Source organism: Lynx rufus, unplaced genomic scaffold (assembly GCF_022079265.1).
Source record: "Lynx rufus isolate CCGP_SWC_20201006 ecotype Redwood Valley unplaced genomic scaffold, mLynRuf1.p SCAF_18, whole genome shotgun sequence".
NCBI classification, from domain to species: domain Eukaryota; kingdom Metazoa; phylum Chordata; class Mammalia; order Carnivora; family Felidae; genus Lynx; species Lynx rufus.
The window spans coordinates 31,929,288-31,944,109 of NW_025814832.1; positions in this window are offsets into that span (position 1 = coordinate 31,929,288).

The window sequence follows — 14,822 nt, forward strand, 5'->3', positions numbered from 1 at the left end:
CGTGGGGAGGAAGGACGGTAAAGGTTGCAGTGGGGCGGCAGGCTTAGAGACGCGTGCCAGCCATTATTAGCTACCCCTCCTTCCTGCCTCTCTCTTCCCCCCTCCTCAGCGAAGCAGAAGGAGGGGACAGAACTTTCAGTGTGGGATGAGGTAAGTGAGGAGGCTGATTTCAGAACCTCTAGCAAACAAAGCCTCAGTGTTCCAAGGGGAGCGCCCGTGTGGCTCCTCCTTACTGGGGGGTAGGAGGAGTGGGGTGGGGCCGACGTATTTTCCCAGAACTGCTCACTCAAGTCTCCCACCCATCTGACCTGCTCCCTGGAATGGAAGAAATGACCCGAGAGAGAGAGAGAGAGAGAGAGAGAGAGAGAGAGAGAGAGAGAGAAGAGAGGGCATCTCAGGTGAATGCCTGGACCCGTGTCTTAGAGAGTATTTGCATTACAAAGCTTCTTGCAAAATCTGGGTTGGGCTTCCTGCTCACCCCAAGGAGGAGCCCTGTGCAAGTCCCAAGCTCTGCGTGTCCCCTGCCCATAACCATACCCCCTTTTCAGGGGCCTGTTTGGTTTTGCTAGTTCCATGAAAGGGAAAAGGTGTAGTCTAACTGCGTCCCATGCCTTCTGTCGCCTTGTGCTGGCATGCCTGGGTGTCTGGGGCTTTCTGCAGCCACTCTACTCCCGGGGGGGGGGGGAGAATGTGGGTTTCTGGCTGAGCAGCTTTTTGCCATCAGTGGGAGACGTGGGGGAGAGCCGCCTGCCACATTTCACCCGGACGTGAGACCCTATGGCACCGGTTCTGACAGAGCGTGCTAGTGTGAGAGCGTGGCCATGCCTCCCTTCCCCGGCCTCCGGCACCTCCTAGCCTCTGCCTCCCCATCGTCCATGCAGCAAACTTCTCTGGCTGCTTTTAAAGCCAAAGTTGAGGCCGCCTCCTCCAGGAAGCCTTCTCTGACCACCCAAGTGGCTCACACTGCCGCCTGAGATGTAGATGTCTCTGTGCACATGTAATTCTAGTTTTGATCAATTTTATCACCTGTCCTTAGAGAAGCCTTTTCAAGTCAGACCCACTTTTTCTTCTGTTACAGCCTTTCCATCCTTGTGTATTTCTTTCCTTATTTATTTCGTATTATTCTGCAATTATTTAATTTAATTGGGTTGTTTACTCATTTATTGTCTGTCTCGCCCGCAAGGAAAGGCTTTGTAATTATTCCCCCAGTGGTTTGCATAACACCTGGTGCTCGGTTGGTGCCCAATATATGTTTGTTGGATGAATGAATGAATGGTCACCATCGTTCAGCGTAGAGACAAAAAGCCATCAACTCTCATTCTTCATGGTACTTCAAGGGCAAACGCCATCTTTTTTCTCATGAGGCCATGAACCAGCAAAAATACTGACCGGTAGTCGGATGCTGGCATGTAGGTGTAGCCTAATTAATTCTACCCTCTTGGTCAGCTTGCTGTAACGTCAGACTTTTGGGCGGAGCTTTGTGGGTGAGACTTCTGGGGGTTATTCAGTATGTGTGGGGGATAAGTGTTCGTCCACCTGCCAGGGCACTATTTACCTGCATTTACCTTGTTAATGATGTAAGCTTGTCAGTCACATGAAACCAGCCTAATGTTGACTGAGCCCCAATTAAGGAGTTTTTTTTTTTTTTAAAGTATATGATACAGGGGCGCCTAGGTGGCCCAGTCAATTAAGACTCCGACTTTGGTTCAGGTCATGATCTCACCATCCGTGGGTTCAAGCCCCACATCGGGCTCTGTGCTGTTAGCACGGAGCCCGCTTTGGATCCTCTGTCCCCTCTCTCCCTGCCCCTCCCCCTCTGGTGCTCACTCTGTCTCTGTCTCTGTCTCTGTCTCTCTCTCTCCCCCCCCCGAAAATAAATGAACATAAAAATTTTTTTAAAAAAAGCGTATGATGCAGTTCTCGACCCTAATGTCCTTAAAATTAATTGGAGGAGTGAGACATGCACACGTGTAAGTAACCAATGCTGAAAGACCACAGACTGCCAACATCAAGTGAATGGAGTGGATAACGTTGTGAAGGAAGTACAGAGAAGAAAACCGTCTTTGGAATGGGGGGCAGGGAAGACCATCCCAGAGAAGCTTGAAGGACACACCTAGCACAAGGCATGGCAGAGAGGAGCCACTCAAGGGCAAACCTGAGGAGCATTCCTGTCAGATTGAATGGGCTGAGTAAGGTGGAGGTGGGGGGGGGGGCGGTTCATCAAGGTGGGAGGTTATAAGGATTTGATCTAGGGTGGGAACAATGGAAAAATGGACATAAGATATGTCAAAGCATGAATCAGGACGACTCAGGGAGGTGGAAGGCGGAGAGCGGAAGGAATAAAAAAGGAATCGGGGCGTCTGGGTGGCTCAGCCGGTTAAGCATATGACTCTTGATTTCCACTCAGGCCATGATCTCACGGTGTGTGAGTTTGAGCCCCACATCGGGCTTTACATGGGCAGCACGGAGCCTGCTTTGAATTCTCTCTCTCTGCCCCTGTCCCACTCACTTTCTCTGTGTCTCTCTCTCAAAATAAATAAGCTTAAAAAAAAAAAAAAAAGGATTTGCGAGTTCAGCCCTGATGTCCGAGAGACCTCGAAAATCAGGGGCATAAATAAAGAATCCAGAAATGCAAACCAGTTTGTGGATGGGGTCTGACTTTGGATTCTTCTCAAAGCAGACACATAACGTGGGTACCGTAAGTCATTGATCAGAGCGTTTGAGTTCAGCAGCACCAGCGGAGGACGAGGGGAGAGTGACTAGGAGGGAGAACAGGCAATCAGATAAATGGTGGGTTAATGAGAAGTTACGCCGAGGGCGTCCAGGGCTGAATCTCACTGGAGACCCTCTGGGCAACTGGGTGAACTTCAGAACTGCCAAGTGGCAGGGTGAAGATGAAGTGTTTATCCAATGACTTTCTTCCTTCCCTCATTGCTTGAGGGCCGTCCTCGGAGATGCTCTTGCCGAGAGCTAAACAGTCCCCAGGGGCATCAGGAGACAGAAAACAGGACCACAGCTGGCTGGGGCAGAGGCGGTCACTTGCTAGAAGTGCCCACCGGTGGCGTGGCTCTGTTGGGCGAGGCAGCGACAGTACGTGGGTCAAGGTGCTTGTTCTTAGGCAGCCTGGGGTGGAGACATCCAGCAGGCAGGTGGGAGACAGAGCTGGGGTCGAGCCACACTCCCTGGTGGGCAGGACTGGTGCAAGAGGAAAAGGCACCCAAGGAGGGAGACGAGTGGGCAGCTCGGCCCTGGAGCCTGGCACGTGCCCCCCTTAGTGTGGGGCGGGGGGACCCGTGCAGACCCCAGCACCTGGCACGTTACTGCAGAAGCCTAGGGAAGGAAGGATTTCGGGAAACTAAGAAGGCCCGGACAAGCTCCCTGGAGGCAGAGGAGGGGCTGAGTCTGTGTGATAAAGGCAGGTGGACGGAAGTAAGCAGGTGGCAGGCCAGGCTGTTTGGCCCCAGGCAGGTCACCCTGTGTCTCATCTGTAAGACAGCAGTGATCCTCTTTCCTAGTTTTTCAGGTCACTGTCTGTCTGAAATGTTTAAGTGCTTGGCACGGAGCCTGCCATTTAATTAGTGCTTGATGAAATTTTTCAGAATCATTTATTATTGAGAACTGAGCATGTTACCAAGCAGAAAGCGAAAGAATGATAGTCTTGTGACCTGGAGAGAGAGGTGTGGGCTCTGATGACTCCTCGCGTGGTTGCACATGTGACCGCACACAAACTTGGAATTTTCCAGAAATCTAATGGCTTGGCTGATCCCTTCTGAAACTTCCTGGTGGTTCTAGAGCACTCCCTTCCATTTAATGACAGCATTTTTTTTTTCTGAAATCTGTCTGAGTTTGCGTCTCTTAGTTATTTTAATCTCTGCAACCAAGCAGAGAAAAACCGGCAAGCTGGGTTTCGTAATTAGAGCCCACAGATATGCCCTGTCTACTTCTCAAACATACCGCAGTACCTTTGGCTCTTCCCTTGTGCAGTCCCTGCTTTGATATCTTCAGGTGTCGGCACCAAGTTCATCTGCGTGTTTTAACCCGCCACCGTGAGTGTCCTGGGATCTCAGTGCACAAGACGGGGGCCGTTGGGTCGGTCTTGGACTTTGTTGAATTTCTTTCATGTCAAACTATTTCCAAATGCTCCGTCTCCCTTGCACTGTTCAACTTATGAAGGCTCTCTAAATCATATTGCTAATAAGAGAAAGGATATTGTGGAACGAGAGGTGGGGCATTCCATTTGTTTAAAATCAACACTCTGTCATGGGGCGCCTGGGTGGCTCAGTCGGTTGAATCTCCTGACTTTGGTTCCAGTCATGATCTCGCGGTTCATGAGTTCGAGCCCTGCATCAGGCTCTGTGCTAACAGCTCAGAGCCTGGAGCCTGCTGGGATTCTGTCTCTCTCTCTCTCTCTCTCTCTCTCTCTCTCTGCCTCTCTCTGCGTGCCCTGTCTCTCTCTCAAAAATAAATGAACATTAAAAAAAATTTTAAATCAACACTCCGTCCAAGCCTTTTAATTTTTTTTTAAATTTTTTTAACGTTTATTTATTTTTGAGACAGAGACAGAGCATGAACAGGGGAGGGGCAGAGAGAGAGGGAGACACAGAATCCGAAACAGGCTCCAGGCTCCTAGCTGAGGGCACAGAGTCCGACGCGGGGCTCGAACTCACGGACCGTGAGATCATGACCTGAGCCGAAGTCGGCCGCCCAACCGACTGAGCCACCCAGGCACCCCATAAGCCTTTTATTTTTTAAAGTAGGATTGTGTATGTATGTAGGATTGTGCCCACTTGCAGAATAAAAAAAATGTTTAAATGTACATCAGATGGTGCAGTTTCTGGGGCCGGGGGTGCAGCCTGAGAGCGTGCGTTTCGAGATGCCCTCCTGCGTGGCCTCCTGATGCTGATGTAGCTCTGTGCAGTAGAACTTGGGCAGCGACAGAAATGTTCCATATCTGCGCTGCCCAGTACGTTAGCCTCTAGCCACCTGTTGCTACTAAGCACTTAAAAAGGTGACTAGCGAAAGTAAGGAACTGAATTTTAAACTATTTACTTCTAATTACTTTTTCGATTTAAAGAGCCACACGTGGGCTGGTGGCTTACTGTAGGAGACAGGGCAGTTCTCAACTGTTAACTTTCTGGGATTATGTCTTGTTTATCTGTGTGCCTCTTCGGGATTTGCATGTTGTAGGAACAAGCATGATGACACTAGTGTTTCCTTATGTTACACTCAGGTTGTGTTTTAGGGACTCCTTTCATGTATAGGATCTTATTGAAGCTTCCCAATGGTCCTAGTATTGCCCATGTGGGTACTGAGCGATCGCTTTGTCCTAGTCACCGTCCCAGATGTTTTCCAGGCACTAAGTCATTTGTGCCTTGAAACAACCCAATGAATGAGCCCCATTCTACAGATGAGGACATTGAGGCACAGATCCATCAGAACCCTGCTCAAGTCACTGCACTGGGGAGTGATGTCAAAGCTGGGCTTTGAGCCTAGGATCTAGTCTGGCTCAGACCGCCCACATTTAGCTTGATGCTTTATTGCCTTAGAACATACCTTCTCTTCCATAGGTGTTTCCTTTTTAACAGGTGCAACAGTGCTGCTTAGACTTTCCCAAAGGCGTGACCGGCAGACCAGTGCCCAGCTACCATGTTTTATGTATGTTGATTGATGGAGACAAGGTGACTGGTTCTGAGCACTTCTGTCCCAAGCCAGGTCCCACCGTCACGCTGGCCCTGTGTCCTGCACTCAGGCCGTTTTCCATCCATCACCTGGCTGGTCGCCATCAGCCCCAGGACCTTAGGCAGTGCCTCCTTTCAACAAGGAAGAGTAGAATGGGTGATGGAAGAGTGTGGGCAGGGCAGGGAAGGGGCAGAAGGAAGGACAGGAGGACAGGTGGCCTCCCGAATGGCTAACATTTATGGAGCGCCTGTAACTGTCAAGGTCACGCTGGGTGCTTCCTACTTATTCAGACACTCTCACAGCAGCTTGTACAGAGCACCTGCTGTTCCTAGAAGGAACCCCAGGGCGGTGGGTACCAGAGTGAGAGGATCAGCCCATGCTGCAGGGAAATGTATAGACAGACACACCATCTGGAACTGTGGAGGAGCTGGGGATGTTTCTGAGCCCTGCTCTGCTATTTGTTTGCTCTGTGACATGAACCGAGTCGCCTAACTGCTCCCAGCTTCGAATTTGCCTCTGACAAGTGATTAATACAACACCTGCTGCTGACACCTTGGGAAGTCATATGACACGATATGTCACAAACATTCGGGACAGTGCCTGGCACGTAGCAAGCTCTCAGGAAACGTCTGCATCCATGGCATTGGTACAGGTGCTACCCCTAAAAGCAGGTGTGCAACTGGCTCTAAGAACCCCAGTAAGAGACTACCATGTGCCCTTCCCCCAGCAAAGCAGACAGGAGGATCCTGATAAACAGGAGATAAATGCATGGCCTGCAGAAACTTGGTCTAGAGAAGACTCAAAGCGCTTGGAGGTTGGATGGAGGTCTCTCAGGTCATGGGCTTTTAAGAGGACTTCCTGGACGAGGCGGCATGTGAGTTGGCCTTGAAGGCTAGGTAGAAGACAAGTCCGACGTTCTGTAGCTAGGGCTGGGGGCGTTCTGGCTAGAAGAGGCACAAGTAGCCACAGTGAGGGCTGGAGAAGTCTGGGGTGCTTGCAAATAGCAAGTATTCCAGTTTTTTTGGAGTTCAAGGGGATTTGTTGGTGAGTGTGGGAGATACAGATGAAGAACAGGGTTAAAGTCAGACTGCAGAAGGCTCTGATGCCAGGCCGTCGAGTTTATATGTCATTTTGTGGGCAGTGAGGGGCTTCTGGAGGTACTTTTCCTCCCCAGTTTTCACTTTTATTTACTTGAAATTTCACACGCATTCTACATTTAATATGGAAAGTCAGAGGTCCAAGAGTAGCCAAGAAACTCTTTTTTTTGTAAATTTTTTTTTGACGTTTATTTATTTTGAGAGACAGAACAGAGCGTGAGCTGGGGAGGGGCAGAGAAAGAGAGAGGGAGAGAGAGAATCCCCAGCAGTGAGGTAACTCACGAACCGTGAGATCATGACCTGACCTGAGATCAGGAGTCAGACGCTTCACCAACTGAGCCACCCAGGCACCCCCAGATTTCCTTAGTTTTGACCTAACATCCTTTTTCTGGGCCAGAGTGTCCCTTTAGCGTCCTCTGGGCTGTGACAGCTTTTCAGATTTTCCCTGTTTTTGTTGACCTTCACATTTTTGAGGGGGACCGGTCAGGTATTTTGTAGACTGTCCCACCATTGGAATTTTTCTCTTAACTAGATGATGAGGGGGTTACACCCACCCCTCCGCCTTTTATCCTTTACTCTTGAAAGGAAGTCACTCTAGGCAGCCTACACTTAAGAGTTCTACGTCCTTGAGGGCAGAATACCTACGTAAATTTTTGGAATTCTGCACAGATTTGTTTATTTTTCTTCATATATTTATTTATTCAATTATCTAATAGTATCAGTATGGACTCATGAATATTTATGGTTTACTTTGGGTTATAATCCAATAGGACTGGACTTATTTTGTTATTCAGATTGTTCTCAACTTCGGACCAACGTTCAGTTGGTTTCTGTGTCCCTTTGATGTTCTCCCATCATTGTGTGGGGTGTGTGTGTGTGTGTGTGCGCGCGTGCAAGCACGCGTGTGCATGTGCGTGCACATGCTTTCTTACTTCCTGGCACTACAGGATGCTCGAGGCTCATCTTGTATATTTCTTGCCCCAATCCTAAAATCGGCCATTTCTCTGAGGAAACCTGGTTCCTTTTATGGGGCAATCGTGATAGAAACAAACCATGGATCCAATGCTCATTGCCACCTGGGTGTCATTGTTTCTACATCCACATACAGCAGAGGGAGCCGGGAGATCTCTGTGTGTATACGAACCTGTCTACATACACATGTCTGTAAATATTCTCCAGGACTGTGAAATGATAAGTGCCTGTTGCTCTAAGCCAGCCAGTTTGTACAGCAGCTCTAGGAAATTAGTACGAGTCCCTTCCCCTCCTCTTCAGTGAGTTCCCCTTTCCTTTTTTTTCTTTCAAAAAAATTTTAATGTTTGTTTTTTAGAGAGAGAGAGAGAGAGAGAGCACAAGTGGGGGAGGAGCAGAGAGAGAGGGAGGCACAGAATCCGAAGCAGGCTCCAGGCTCCGAGCTGTCAGCACACATCCGGACGCAGGACTCAAACTCACAGACCGTGAGATCATGACCTGAGCTGAATTCAGGTGCTTAACCAACAGAGCCACCCAGGTGCCCCTGCCTTCTTTCTTCTTGACCCTCATGGTGTCCTCCACATGGCCAGCTCTCTGCCTGCCTTTGTCATTTTGTGTTTTGTGTGCCTCTTTGGCTCCTTCCTACCCATTCCTTCCAAACTCCACTCAGAGACCAGCCCTCTAGATGCCTTGGCTCATGCCCCTGAGCCGAGTTAGGTCCCCTGTTGCATACGGCCCTTTGCACATCCCCACAGTTACCGCCGTGTTGTATCCTCCTCTTACCTGACTGTCAGCTTCTTGAGGGAGGACTCCTACCTTTGTGCTTCCGGGGTGTGCAGGTGCTCAGGTGTTGGATAAATGAGGAGGCAGCTGCAGAAACAGAAGCCTGCGATTAAGTGCCTGGCAGCTCCAGAATGTGATCTGGGAGCGTCTCGGATGGCATTTGGTTTGCAGAAGTTGAGCCTTGAAACTGAATTTGCTTAGCACTTAACAAGTGTAAGGAAATTATAGTTGTTGAAATTAGAGATGGGGAGATCAGGCCGCCCTGTGCAGGCGGGTCAGCAACGAGTGTGGTCGCCTCCCTCTACAACCCCATGGAAGCAGTCACCAGTATCCTCTGTGTCAGACGAAGTATCCAAGATGTACATGGGAACTCCTCCGTGAAGGTCACACACAGCTAGTTCGCGCAGGCTGGGACTGCAGCCTAGCTGGGTTTGTCTGACTCCAGGGCTACCGAGGTTTGTCATCCTGGGCGGCATTTAGGTGCTTGAAGTCACCCACCTTGTGCACAAAGACCAGCCTAGACCTAACGGAGGTGAGAGCGAGGCCGGAATCCCAGCCTTACCTAAGACGGAAGGGTGCAAGGGAGCACAGCTGTTCCGTGTGGACCCCAACCGTTCCCACAGCTGTTCTGCATTTGCTGTGACTGGGTGAAGAGAACTACACCTCCCAGGAAGCAGCGCGGCGCCCTGGCTGCCCCCTCCCTACGCCCCGCCCCGGGGAGGCTCATATATAAGGGCGGAATGGCCCGGCCTCCGGCAGAGCGCAGGGGCGGCGAGAGCGCGCGGCGCGGTCCTGGGCTTGGGGGAAAGCGGCCGCCAGGGCTGGCCTCCGCGGCTCCGCGCCTCTCCCCCGGCCTCTCCTGCCCCGCGGCGTCCAGCCTGCGCCGCCAGGGCCCCGCGGACCTGCCAACCCGAGGCCAAGAGTGGAATTGCCCTGCCGCTTTCCCGGGCTTGGCGGAGCGGATCCCGGCGGGGAGCTCGGCGCTCGCGATGGCGATGCGCAGCGAGGAAAGGCGAGGAGCTGCGTGCGGGCTGGGTGCCCTCGGAGCGCCGGGAGGCGGGGAGCGTCCGCCGCCGGGCCGGGGGATGCTGCCGCTTGGGAACCCCCGCGGCGAAGTCCCTCCATCTCCGCGGGGCTCCAGCACAGAGGTCGGGGCTGCAGGCCCTTTGGCCTTGGATGGAAAGTGGGAAATGGGGCGCGGGGCTGCGGACCCCCTAACGTGGATTACTTGGTGCGTGTCAGCCGGGCTCAGAAGACCCACGACCTCGTCTCCATCCTCGGATTGATTCATTCCACCTGGCAGTCGGGCCGCTTTACCTGGAGGTAAGTTTCCCTGCGATTCGAGGGAGGGGGTTTGAGTGGACTCGTCTGCCCCCTGCCCCCCTACCCCGCGACGCTTTCTGAAGGTCTTGGAGTAAAGTTTTGTCGTTGTACTGACATCTTCGCAGAGGTCGTTTGGCCGTCCTTCTGCCTCCAGGCGGAGCCGACTGGCCGGGTCGCGGTGGTCAGCGTTCATGCCGGGCGTGCGGGGTCATCGCCGTCCGCCCCCCAGCGCCGCCAAGCCTCTGGCTGCCCCGCGGGACAGACCCTCCGCGGGGGAAAAGGCCCCTCGCCCTTACCTTTTCCCTTGTCGCCCTCCGGGGCCCGTTACTTCGGGAGCGGTGCCGCCTCGGGGAGCTCCCGACCTCTGCCCACGGGCGACCCAGAATGCGGCTGGGGCGCAGCGCCTGGCGGTGGCGCCCGGGCCGAGCCCCTCTCGCCGTGCGGGGTGGGGGCTGGGGCGTGTCTGGATGTCCCTGTCGCCGGTGCCTTGGTGAGCGGCTTTGCTGCAAGCTTCCCCCCCGCCCCCAACTCCGGGTCAGGCGGACGCCAGGGTGGTGTGGGCAGGGCTTTCTGGAGAGGTGGGAGACGGCAGGATTTCGGTCCACCGCGTCCACCCGCGCCCCTACCCCGTACGCCCCCACCCCAGCGCAATCTGTTTCTGGAAGGGGTTTCAGGGCCAGCGTGGCGGGGGGGGGGGGGGCGGGGGCACTTAGTCTTGAGTCCTGAGCTAACCGCTCTGAATCCACAGCTCCTTCCTCTCCCTGTCCTTTTGTGTCGGTGCTGTTTGGGGCAACTCCGTGCCTGTCACTGCACTGAGTAGGCGCGGAATACTGTTTGTTGAATGAATGACTGAGCGACTCCACCTTGATGTACAGATAAAGCCGGGTCCCTCCTTTACCTTCTCCCTCCTTGCCACTTGTCCTCAACTCCAGGACAACCTCCGCCCCCCCCCCCCAAGATGGCTTCCTGGAGATGCTTTCCCAGATGTGGGACTCTCTTCCTTCCTCCCAACCCTGTTGGCAGCCTGTTGGCCATGGTCCTTTCCCACCCAGAAGTCCCTCCTGCGCAGATAATTTCTGGAAGCTGTCAGGGGTCTCCCTCAGGGTGCCTTGCCTCCAGTGAGCACCTGCTTGGGGAAGAAGGGAGGGCCAGGTGTTGCCGGAGGGAAAGAGGTAATATGTGTTAACACTGCCCCCTCCCCCCAGGAGCCTGTGCCTGTGGCCGTGCCCAGGTCCCTGGACCTGCCCACGTTGGTGTGGCACCTTTTCTTTTGGCCCTTCCCCACCCTCGCCCCCTGCCAGCCCCTGGGAGACTGTTAAACTGCTCCACGATTGACTCGTAGCTTCACCACGGCAGCTCACTCTGACCTTAGAAGCAATCCGCGCACTCTCTCTCTTTAGGAAACTACAAAAAAAGTGTAAAGAGCAGGAAAAAAAATACCCAGTTCCAAGTAGTGCTGGCAGCTTGACGTATTTGCTCACTGCTGAAATCTTGCGCTAGAGACAACTTCGTTCGCTGCTTTTTTCCTCTCGGTTTTACTTAACAGTCCCCACGTGATGACTGGGTTCCACTGCCCGCGTCAACTCCCGATCTGCTTGACAGTTCCCCTACTGTTGGGCGCTAAGGTACTCGTAGATTTTTACCCTTAGAACTAAGGCATCAGTGGGGCGCCTGGGTGGCTCAGCCGGTTGAGCGTCCAGCTTCGGCTCAGGTCATGATCTCGTGGTCCGTGGGTTCGAGCCCCATGTCGGGCTCTGTGCTGACAGCTCAGAGCCTGGAGCCTGTTTCGGATTGTGTCTCCCTCTCTCTGCTCTTCCCCCGCTTGCGCTCTCTCTCTCTCAGAAATAAATAAACATTTAAAAAATGAAGAAAAAAAAAGAACTAAGGCATCATTGAGCATCATTTGTACATAAAGATGTGTCCACTTTTTGGATGATCTCCTTTGGAGAATTCCCAGAAATCACTCTGTCTGCTTTTAGTCAGAGTCATGGCTGCAGTGGACATTCCCATGGTGGGATTGAAGAGAGCCCCATGTCCCCATCAGATAATATCACAACTGGGAGCCAGAGTACAGGAGCTGGGAAGACACTTGCTGAGTAAATGCAGTGTTTCATTTCGAGTTTCCTGAAGCCCAGGGTTGACCAGCACTGGTATGAGAGTAACTTAAAAATTTGTGTCCAGGATTATGATGTAAATTATTTTAGCAAGGCCCCAAGCTAAGATTTAGTAGGCAGCTGGATTAAAAATGCTGTCCTTTTTAAAAAGAATTAACTTTTGGGGCGCCTGGGTGGCTTGGTCGGTTAAGCGTCCGACTTCGGCTCAGGTCATGATCTCACACTTTGAGTTTGAGCCTCGCGTCGGGCTCTGTGCTGACTGCTCAGAGCCTGGAGCCTGTTTCAGATTCTGTGTCTCCCTCTCTCTTTGCCCCTCCCCTGTTCATGCTCTGTCTCTCTCTGTCTCAAAAATAAATAAACGTTAAAAAATAAAAAAAAAATGAAAAAAAATAAAAAGAATTAACTTTTGATTTGGATGGAAATCTACATTTATAGGAAAGTCACAAAAATAGTACATGGAGGTCCCCTATACCCTTTACCCAGCTCCCCTAAGTGTTAACATGTTACGTGTCCACAGTGCTATGGTCAAAGCCGGCGGACTGACACTGACAGGATACTTTGAACTCACCTTCAGGCCTTATTCAAGTTTCTCCACTTGTCCCACTAATGTCCTTTTTCTGGTCCAGGATCCCATTCAGGATCTTGCATTGCAGAAAATTCTGTCTTGTAAAAAAAGTGGGAGTGGAGAGGGATTCAGAAGACCCTCTTCTTTCTTTTCAACCACTTTATCGAGGTGTGATTGACAGACACAAAGCTGTACATATTTAATGGATATCACTTGATGAGCTTGGTAATAAGTATACACCTTGAGACCCTTACCACAACCTAGGCCACAAACATCCATTGTCTACAGAAGTTTCCTCCCGCCCTCTTTATTATCATTATTATTTTGTTGATAAGAACACTCAACGAAAGATCTTCCCTCTTAGCAAATGTTTAAGTATACAGTGCAGTATTGTTAACTGTGGACGCTGAGAGGGAACACTAGGCCTTGCTCATTTCTGCAGACCATCTTTATTCTGGAGAAGGTTTTAAATGGGGACTGCTTTCGTCTTCTTCCCCAGGTTAACTTGCCCCATCCCCTCCCCCGTGACAGCACAACAGCTGAGACCCTTCAGAGCCTAGAGGAGACTGGAGACCTGACTGTGAATGGCCGAAACTCCTCTGCGCACCCCTCCTTCCTCCCCCTCCCCCCCACCCCTCCACTGGGAGTGAGTCGTTTAGTAAAAATTGGGTTATAGCCTGATCTGTCCCGACACGTCTTCCAAGGGGTAGGTGGATAGATGACATCCGGTGTGCGTGAGAATGAGCTGCCGAGCACCGAATCGGCGGCTGGCAAGTCCAGCGTGCAGTGCCTGTGTGGGTGACTCACGCGGGCCCAGCAGCAGGTGTGCTGGGGCTGCTAAGCGTGCAACCCCGCCAGAGACCGTGTTTTCTGGTTATCCGGGCACACATAAAGGTTGCTCTTGCCTCAGACTGGATGTAGGGAATTGTCAACCGGTCTGGGGCTTAGGAAGTGATCCCCTTTTCTTTCGGGGACTTCTTTCTCCTGCCAGGGGTGAGGAGAGCCAGCCCGAAGGGGTTTGGGAAGCAGCTGACACGGATGCAGGCTGGCTGGCCCTCGTGTGTCTTTGCAGAAGAGAACATCTGAGTTCACAGCTGAGGAAGCCCAAGAAACAGGCCCTGCTCCTGCCCCTACAGCAGAGACCACGTTAGCCTGAATCTTCTGCCAACAGTGTGCCATCAAATTAGGGCTGTCCCTTCCAGCTTGGGGTGGCTGCCCGCACAGAGCGTAGGTGCTGTTTATTGGGAGAAGGACGTTTTGAGTTGCTTGGATCTCAACACAACAGACTTCAGTTGTCCAGGTGGAGTTTCTGTGTTGCCCTTAGGGTATGGTCGCCTAGAGTGGGTTTTTCTTTTCCTCTTTGAAGCGCTTCTGGCCTTCCTTTTCTATCTCACAAGCTGGAAGAGACCCCTCCTCTCCCTCTCCCCGTCTCCCATCCTGCACTGGCCCAGACGTTTTCCATAACCAGCGAGGAGCATAACAGGAAGTCTTGGTGGGAGAGGGGTTGGGGATGTTGTGACTAACCAGCTCTGGAACAGCCCTTCTGTCTACACCTGCCTTCTCTGTCTCCTCAGTGACTCCTCACGGGCCCTCCCTCCAGAGCCTCTGCTCTTCCCAGTTAAGACCGTTCACTTAGCGCTACTCCACCGCGGTCCCTCAGGTTGTGGTTTGCCTGAGAACAGATCGCTTGAAGACCTTGTTAAAAATAAGTACTGATAGCAGCCATCCTGCCCTCCCCGACCTTAACGGTTCGGTTTCTGTACAGGTGGGGGCAGGGGAGGGCTCTGAGGTCTCGCCATTCCAGGACAGATGGATACCTTTAAGAATCAGAGAGTTGACTGACGTCTTGGCCAGCAAAAGTCCGAGCTGAGTTTTTTTCCCTCTGAAACTTACCAGGCACAAAGCTGCACGCTCGCTCGCTCGCTCTCTCTCTCTCTCTCTCTCTCTCTCTCTCTTTTTTTTCCTCCTCCAAGAAGCCTTCCAGGCTTACCTCCACCTGGTCTGGGCCTCCACATGCACTTAACTTAGTTTGTTGGTTTCGAAACGTGAAGTCTTGAAATCAGGTATCCTTTATGCTTGGTTAGGACAGAAGTGGCTGCCTTTGGGTGAACGACAGAGGATCTTCAGTTCTGGGCTTTGGGAACAAATTAGATCTGCAGGTTCTCCCCCCACCACCCGCCCGGGTCTGTGAATTCCCCGGGAGCTTGGAAGAAGGTGCCTGGTGATAGGCAGTTTCCCGGTCTGCCTACACAGACCACTGCCACTTCTGTTTCTGGACAGCGTCATCCTAGG